Raw genomic sequence first — 9,932 nt, forward strand, 5'->3', positions numbered from 1 at the left:
ACTCCCTGCGGGCCGTTTGATATTTTTTCCAGTTTTCTAAGCTTTTACATTTTAACCAATTTTTATAACATAACTTCTTATATTTTATCTTTTCTTGCACATTATTATTCCACCACCAACTATTTTTATTTGTAAATATTTTTCCCTTTGATTCTCCAAGAACATCTTTTGCTACATGTTTAATAGCGTTTGTTACTTTATCCCACATCACATTTGCTTCTTCATGAATATCCCAAATTTTGAAATCTTGAATTTTACTCATAAAATTAATTTTATTTTTATCTTTTAAGTTTCTCCATCTAATTCTGCAATGATGAGTCCTAGTATTTTTTATTTTACAACTCTTAATCTTAAAATCTAAAACTAATAAACGATGTTGGGTATTTAAATTTTCACTTGGAATGACTTTACAATCATTACAATCACGACGATCTCTTCTTCTCATAAGAAAATAATCAATTTGTGTTTTATTAGATCCACTCTTATAAGTAATAAGATGTTCATCCCTTTTCTTGAATAAAGTATTAGTAATAACAAAATCAAACGCTAAAGCAAAATCTAAAATAACTTTACCTTCTTCATTAGTTACTCCAAAACCGTAGCCACCATGAATATTTCTGAAATCTTCTACCACTCTACCGACATGTCCATTTAAATCTCCTCCAATAAAAATTCTTTCTTCAAGAGGTATCATTTGTATTAAGTCTTATAAGTCATTCCAAAATTATCTTTAGACTCTGTATCTAAACCTACTTGAGGAGCATAAACACTTATAATATTAAAAATCTTAGTATCAATGATAATCTTAAGGGCTATAATTCTATCACCAACTCTATTAATTTTTACAACATTATCTTTCAAACTCTTATCTATAATTACACCTACACCATTTCTAGTGCGACTCTTACCAGAATACCAAAGTTTAAAACCTAAATTATCAATCTCCTTAGCCTTTTCTCCCACCCACTTAGTTTCTTGAATACATAAGATATTAATTTTCCTATGAATCATAATATCAACTAATTCCATTAATTTACCATTGAGAGTGCCTATATTCCAAGATCCTATCCTAATATTAGTTTCATTAGTTTCATGGACTAACTTCTTTACCCGCATTCGCCCGCACTGTGGGAACCCTTGCTTATTTAACACTTCACCCGGGCGCCGGTGTAGCGGCCCTTGCACACTTTTCACTGTATTCAGGCTATACAGCGCGTCGCTTCCAGGGGACGCCCTAGCACTTATACAATGATCAAAAGGATTCATGTCATGATTTTTTCGACAAGTTTTACGCTGGCTGTCGACTACCTAACGCAACCTTCTACTTTTCTCATCCGGGCTTGGGACCGGCAACGGCAGTGTTAAAAACAAAAATATTTTAGTGTCTAAGAATGTTATGCAAAATTTATATATCTTTTATTTGCACTTTGTATTCTTTTATATTATTTTATTACCACCACTTGCTTTATCAAAGTTTGTAGTTGAGAGATTAGTCATGAGCTAAAGGTAAAATTCACTAAAAAAATATTATGTGAGGCTTGATTTAGAATTTTTGTGCATTGATTTTAAAAGCAATCTATTTACGTTATTGTACAGGCATTAATTTTTAAGAAAAACTTAGGAGCATCTTTTTAAAAGCTGTAAAAGATATGCTAATTCAAGAATCATGTATTGTTGAAGTTGATTCACTTGATGAAATAGTCGTAGTGTTATCAGGATTTATTAAATATAGATTGTGATCTGTGGCATCAATTTGATTATTTTTATTTTGCTGTGAATCTACTTCTACAATGAATAATGTTCATGATCGCTAGTCATAATTAGAGTTTAAAAGAAAAATTAAGCATGCAATCATATTTAGAACTTGAGTCCACTATAGAAATTGAATTTATACTAGGATGAAAAATGGAATCAATCATGTCTGTTGTGGTTTATGAATCAAATTATCAATAAAAAAAATATGCAATTTTAGATGAATTTTTTTCTGATATTATTTCTGCATTGAATGATCAAATTAATATTAGTTGTCTTCTAGTTCTTGGTTTAATGACATACAAATTTATATAAGTTCATGCGAGTTAAATATTTTCAATATTTCAGACAATTTATTAGTAGAATCACCTTAAGGTAACTTGAAGTATATAATTCAATCCATTCGGTCATGTACAAAATTTAATAATTTATCATAAGTAAACATTATGCCGTTTTGGTTAGTTTTCTTCAAAAGGTTTGTCTTTACATATATGTCTAACCACTATTTTTGCCTTTTTCTATCTTTCTAGGATTGTGCTGTTACTTTCTGGTTTGTTTGTTGCTGATTTAAGTGCATGGAAGGGTTGTTATGCAAAGTATGCATTATTATTTTTGATAAATTTTGTTACTTTTTTTTTTGGTATAATTTGTTATTTGCTTGCTCATTTTTATAATTTCTTCTATGTAGTTTGTTTTTGGTTTGTTATTGTCTAATTTTGTTTAAATTTGATGTAAAAGAAATTTTGGTCATGGTGATTAAATTATTAATTTTGCATGATTTGAACTTGTTGATTTATATAGATTTATTTAATCATTGCATTATTATTTGAGTTGTATTTTTAGTATTTACCGATTTGCATCTCAGGAAAGCAATTTTTTGTCTATTTAGCATACTGATCTGTGAATCCAATGTTTCTTGGCATGACTTACATTGCATTATTCTGGTTGCATCATGAAACCCATCAGTGATGTCTACAAGGCTACTTAAAACTTTTAAGTACTCTGTCCTGCTTTCTGTCCCATGACCATTTTTACATGGTACAGCGAAAACCTTTTTATGAGCTATTTTGGATTTTTTCCTCAAGATAAGATCTCGTCACCCTTTTTTTAGTTTTTCTTTTTGGGTTCCTGGCAGCCGACTTCCGTGCTTGTTTGACTAACTGGCCTGACCCAAGGTACCGTTTAGGCTATGTGATATGGGGCGAAGTGGCTATTTATGTAGATTGACTTTGTGTAGATGGATTTACAATTTGTATTTGTTTGAAAAGGTGGATACATTATGTAAAAGAGCTTATTGTCTTTTATGACCCAAGAAGCTGATTTTATAAATTTTACATTCTTCTAGATTTCTGATTCTAAACTGAAAAATATCATCCGCACTCCTCAACTTTAACATTGTTAGCAACTTTTTGGAATTGGGTATTATTAATTGTCACTGTTCATGGATTGCGTCGAGTACAACTTGATGTGTTATTTTTATTTTGATCAAGACATTTTGCACTTTAACCTGAAGGAATAATGGGGGCCAAAAAAAAAGTACAACTTGATGTGTTATTTTTATTTAGATCAAGACGTTTTGCACTTTAACCTTAAGGAATAATGGGAAAAAAAAACACCATCTCTGTTGCTCTTAAAGGATACTCAAGACAATGAGTTTTGCAACATATATAACCTTGCATCTATTTTATGGAATTCTATTTTTATTGCAAGCCCGGCTGAAATGGTCACTTTTTTTTGTAAATCACTTTGAATTATTTCTCTATTCCTCCAATTTACTTATCCCATAACTGTAGGATTTGTTTGTTTCCTTTGCATCTGTAAAGTAGGGCCATGCCATTGGGAGATGATAGTTGTTTGGTTAGTTGACATCTCTAAATATCAATGTTTGAAATAATTATGTCCAAATTCAATGAAATTTGATGTCACCCTAATCTGACGAAATGTTATGTTGCCGTATATCTTTACCACCAAAATTTCCAGCTATGAATTCTGTTCACTTTTTTTTGTTGTTGCCTCTTGCTTGCAATTTTTCCTGTATTCTCCATTGTTGAATGCATCATCCACACTCCTGGTATTCTACATACCTCATTTCATCAATTGTTATTGGGTCACCTACATTCATGGCGGTTCCCCTTCAATGCCCAACTCCATCGTTATTTGCAAGTTCATGTAGTAAATCCGAAGAAGTACATGAAGTAAAAGAGAAGGGTTTTTGATTGTTATGTCGAAATTTAAAGTGAAGCACGTGAGATGGGGAGAGAAGTACTTCATTATCATCAAGTCTCATCCCAACTATTGAGATGGGGAGAGAAGTACTTCATTATCATCAAGTCTTATCCCAACTATTGTTTAAAAGCTTGTTTAAGGTTTATGTCTCAAGGAATTGAGGCGAGGCTTAAGCCTCACAACCACCAGTGAGGCTTACGCCTTTTTCATTTCAGGCTTGCGCCTCAGAGCTTTTGAGGCATTGCTTCAATTAAGTTACGCAAAAAAAACTATATTATATTATATTTAATATATCCTATTATATTATTATATTATATTATATTTAATATATCCTATACAATGCCTCAAAAAAAGGTCAAAAGGTATTTTAAATATGATTACTTGATTATGTTATTAATTTATTTGTTTATTTAAATTATATTGGGTTTCAAATTCTTTGATAATAAAAAAAAATTATAGTGAACACAAAAATATCTTGAAGTTTTCAATTAGACAAAATTAGTTGATAATAAATATGATGATTTTTTTTAAGATGATGAAGGCATGATGAGGCCACTATGGATCTTATACTTCATAGAATATTTTAGTTTTAAGTAAATTTTTATTTTAAATCACATTTTCAAACTTATATTTTATATCAAATTTCAAGATTAAGATTTATAGCTTGTCTTTGTGATGATAAGCTAAATCAACAAATTGATGATTTATGTTATATTTATGAAATAATTTAAATGTTATGAATTTTTTTGAGGCTTAGATCTGCCTCGATTTAGCTTAATCTCTTGGCATAAATTATCTCCTGGCCATGGCAAATTGCCGTGATTCCCGATTTTACCTTTTTAAAGTTTGATCCCAACTATGTTGGGCTGTCATAGTTGATCTAGATTTTTAGATCGTTTTTATTGTGTATTGTTGGAGATGTTAAACCTATTCTTCGCAAATAATTTTGAAAACCTAAGTCTACCTCTTTTTTCTTTCCATTCTTCTTAAAATCAATTATATAACTCTTCTAATGAGCTCTTTATTTTTCGTTGCGAATCATTCAAGCCTTTTTTATCTCCTTATTTTCATCAAATTCACTTAATTTTTTTTCTATAAAATTATCATTCCTTATTTACAATTTCATTACCAAATTTTTTCTTATAAAAGTTATTATCAAACCTCTGTGATAGTTTTTTAGCACACAACTTTAAGGCTTTTTTTTTTTCGAATTTTAAACGACCAGCTTTTAACTAGAAATTATTATCCACATCCATTCACATGACTGACATGGTTTAAAAAGGCAAGATGGAGGGATTGAAGAGATTGATTTTCGAAAGTTTGATTTTTTGGTTTATAGTTTTAGACCTATTTTTGGCTGCAGTTTAAGAGTTGAGGAAGGGAGGACTTGTAGTTCAAGTGGGCAAGCGACTAGGTATTGTGACTTATGAGCATTCTTTTTTGAGAATGCAAGTGAGATTGTGAGAGAGTCACTTCAAGCTAGTATTGAGCGGGTGAGTCTTGTTAAGTACTTTTATTTTTTTATGTATATTTTTTTTTTCATTTTCTTTCAATAATTTCTTAATTTTTTACAAAATATATCATATTTATTGTGTTAGTTTTTATATTACTATTATTTTTAATTTTATTTTAATGGATTTTATTTTCAATTCTCATTTTACTTAATGCGAGTCTTTAATTATTTTTAATTTTATTCTTCTTTTGTTTTTAATTTTTTTTATTTTTTTCCCCTAGGTTTTAACATTTTGTTTACAATTTTTATTTTATTTGTCATTCAAGTTTTTTTTTTTAAATTGGTTTTTTTAGCTATTTATAATTCAAGAGAGCAACTTAGAGAAACTTAGAAATTGATAATATTATCCTACCTGTGCTGAAACTTAGAGAAAGAATACATAATCGAGCATTCATACACCAGATAACATACACACAACATTTACATCTAGTAACATACATATCTTTAGTATATGTTGATCTGTCGTCATTTGCTGCGTTTAATGTTAATTTCCTTGTCATAATTTAGTTTATTTTGATCATCTGTGCAGAGTTGCTTCACTCCATGAGAGAAAGGATATGTGCAGTTGTCTTCAGCGTTTGCTATTGTCTTTTGGTGTTGGAAGGCCTCTTTACTTATTTTATTTTGAACACTGAAATGTCTCTTAGACATAATATTGTATGCTTAGCAGTCGAAAGATATCAACTTTTGTAGATTTATTTGAAATCTGGTCAGATTTTTTTTTCGTTGGTTAATTTTTAGAATGCAATGCTGGAATTCTTGTTTTTTTTCTGATTTTATTATCTTTTGCTTAATAGTGGCTGCTTGTCAAATATATTCATTGATTAACACTTTGTCTGATTTTTTATGCACAAAGTTTGATAAAGGTATTTTGGACCTGCAGATAGAGGTCTTTTGGTCGCATGCGGAAAGAATGAAAGATGGTTTTGCAAAAAAAAAAAAAAAAATTTTTTTCTTCGAGTACTATTTTCATTAATCTCTTTTGGAATTTTAGTTTGATTTGTCTTCGTGCGAAATGAAAGTCTGAGAAACTTGCACAATAATGTGCCGCATACCCCGGTTCGTGGTTGACATTTGCGGTATAAGACCTCTTAGGTCGGGGTTCAAATCCTCTGGCATAGTTGACTTAGGGAATGTTTGGGACAGTTGCAGCTTATTGAATAATTTGTTGATAATCTGATTAAAAATAATCTATTGATAAGCTACATGCGGTTGTTATTTCAAATTTTTTATTTTTTTTGAAAAGACAGACCGTAGACAGAAAGTTGCCACAGCACCTAGACAGATGCGGTGTGAAAATGTTATTTTAAGCGTTTTGAAAAAGTATAAGCTGCTAAAACACAATTTACCCAAACAAAACAGCTCAGATGTGTTTTCAAAACACCACCGCATCAAATAAGCTGCCCCAAATAGACCCTTAAGGAGATGGTGCTCGAATTGTTAGGCACATTAAGGGTTGTTGAAGACTAGAATAATAGCCTCTAGCCATTTCTTTAAAAATAATAATAATAAAACTCACAATTAATATTTGTTAAGATATTAGCCCTGGTTATGTTAGGGTCTAAATGCTGTCCGTAAATATAACTAGGTTTTGACAGTTTAATGATTTTTATTATTGCTGATTGATAGGTGGACGTGTCTGTAAGTAGTGGATTAGAAGTATCTAAATTAATAATATGGAAAGGAAGAGGTTTGATTATTTCAACTGTGTCCTTAACCTGCATGACGCCCAATTCTGTGTTTCATATCTCACACATGAACTTCCAATTTTACATTTAGACCATAAAAATTTTCATTATCACATACATTTAAACAATTAAAATACACTTTTATTGTATAAATAAGGTGTCATATATATATATATATATATATATATAAAATCCAAAATTATTTCAAGTACCAACGATAACTCTACCACCATGGTGATAAGTTAAAAGATAATATGGTATTCATAAAATGAGCATTAGATAGGCTTAAGTGTGGTATTAGTGAAAAAAATGTTCCAACTCAGATAGGTGAAAAATATGGAACATGTTTAAGGTGTTCCTTGGTCCATATGTCATGAACCTCACCGTCTCCTTATCCCACGAGCCCGCCCTTGCCGAACCATGGATTTTTTACTTTCAATTATTTATTTATTTTTTAATCATTTCGAGGTCGTTTGGGATATGGAAGAGAACGTGAATGTTTATCCTTATTCCTAAAACTCTATTCTACCTTTATTCTTTTTATTGCACATCAGGTGGAGAGGTTGATTTGCTTATGATCATGCTATAAGTGGAATATAATGCAAGTTTTTTTGATTTGCTTGTGATAATTGTTATGTAGAATCTAATGAAACTATTTTCAGTTTAGTTGCTTATTTCTCATTCACTTCTCCTCGACACAGTTTTGCTTGGTTGGGTGGTTTTATGCTAGAAAATTTTAATGAATTCCTAAAACCTTTGCGCATATATGACATAATGAACTTGGACGGTTTTAAGCTAGACCTTTTTTTTTTTATGCAAAATGTTGATGTATGGCGGCTATTTATCCATAGAATTTTGTGGAATAAGGGCTTCATTCGAATGTAGTTCAAGTTACTTTTGAAATGCTTCAGTTAACTTTTCTCGAAAATTTGTCGAATGAAGGCTCGGTATAGATAAATGAAATTTGTCAAATACTAAAGATATGAAGCCTCAGTTAACTTTAATATGCTCTTACATATGGCTCACAGTACTTCTGTTTGCTTACATTTCCTCAATCTAGAAACATTTGAACGATTGGTACTTGAGTTATCCTGCCATTTAGAGAATTGTGAAAATTTTATTCTGCAACATTTCTTGGCTACTATTTTGTGTTACATAACATTTAAAAATGTGTGTCAACCTGCTAGATACAATATAAAATGGGCAACACGGGACAACACAACCTGTCATGTGGGAAAATGAAGCTAATGATATTTTGTGACTTATGCTTAAAAGTGATTGAATTAAGAAACAGATCTATCAACCATTTAAACAAAGAAGACTTACAAAATATTACAAAAAATTTTCATGAAAAAATTGGAAAATTGTTTGACAAAACTAAACTAAAGAACAAATGGGATTAGTAAAAAAAAAAAAAAAACTGAAAAACTTGAAAAGAGCTCAAGAGAGGCTTAACCGGACTAGGCTAGGATCCAATAAAAAATCGTCATTGATGCATCACTCGAATAGTGGAAGAAGAAATTAGAGGTAAAATGACCTTCAAATCATTGCTGATTATATTTCATGCATATGTACAGTTTGAAAAATATTAATTTCACCTTCTGATTATTTCAGATTACAGGTTGTGCCAAATGCTAAAAAATTTAGGCATGGTGGCATTGAACCCGAACTAGAGGACAAACTTGATCTTATGTTTAGTGGTGTTGTTGCAACGAGCGTTCATCTTTGAACACCACAAGAATCACAATAATCTAACACCATCCCAACTGAATCAACCTAGAGAGCAGCACATGAGCTTAATGAATAAAGTGAATCCAATCATGTTAGGACGTCACTACCGTTAAATTTTAGAGTTGATCATGACATGCACTAATTTATCTTTCAAGTCTAATGCTACAAAACCTTCTTCATACGTTCCTGACGTAATGAAGAATCTAAAGTTAACTTCGGAAGTCTACAAAAATATTTCATTATATCTACACTCCACGAAACTGTTTGAGGATCCCATTAAGATGGAGTTTTCCATATCTATGGCACCTGGGTAGAGGGTTCATTATCTTCGGTACTTCTACGAAAATGATGACAGTTGATTTATATCGTTTCAATTTCTCTTAAGCGTAGTTCAATTATTAATTTTAATTATTCAAAAGGAACATTTGGTGTAGTTAAACTATTGTCCGGAGAACATTTTGTGGGTGCCTATGTTTAACTTATAACAATTTATTAAAACAGTTACTTATTGCACTAATTTTGTTTTGTTTAGTGATGGTGGTATATTTGTTTATTATTTTTATGATGTGTTCTACTATGTTTGTGGTATTATTCATTTAAAAGTTGTTAGTAATCAAATGTTGGTGTGCGGTAATGTTGCTGCTTTTTTCAGTAATGGATTCTAACAACAGAGATCATAGGAAGCATTGCAGATAGATTATTATAACAACTGTCCGTTTGTTGACAAAATAATATGGCTCATATATCTCAGGCACCACATGACCTCACATTACACAGGTGATAAATGGATATGTGAAATGTTAGATGGCCATCCAACGAGATTTCATAACATTTTTTGCATGAGTCAAATGATATTTATAAACCCGTTAAGCGATCTAAGCACAACTTATGTTATGGTCTACAGGGGTCGTCAACAACATCACAGAAGTATTAGCTATAACATTGTATATCCTTTCACATAATCAATCTATTAGAGCAGGTTGTGTGAGATTTCAACACTCATAAAAAACCATAAGTAGATA

At 30.8% G+C, this 9,932-nt stretch overlaps 1 protein-coding gene across 2 annotated transcripts in view; it reads left to right on the top strand.

The window, feature by feature from the left end:
* Nucleotides 1–6,215, top strand: part of LOC110024309 (small nuclear ribonucleoprotein-associated protein B') — a 17,830-nt gene extending 11,615 nt beyond the window's left edge. The window contains exons 2-3 of one of the 2 annotated variants that reach the window (XR_002293982.1): nt 5,342–5,471; nt 6,021–6,215. The gene's annotated coding sequence lies outside the window, so the exon portion shown is untranslated. The remainder of the gene's footprint in view (nt 1–5,341; nt 5,472–6,020) is intronic. The other variant, XM_020724199.1, reaches the window with a different exon arrangement.
* Nucleotides 6,216–9,932: the final 3,717 nt, after the last annotated feature.

Source organism: Phalaenopsis equestris, unplaced genomic scaffold (assembly GCF_001263595.1).
Source record: "Phalaenopsis equestris unplaced genomic scaffold, ASM126359v1 Scaffold000251, whole genome shotgun sequence".
Lineage (NCBI taxonomy): Eukaryota > Viridiplantae > Streptophyta > Magnoliopsida > Asparagales > Orchidaceae > Phalaenopsis > Phalaenopsis equestris.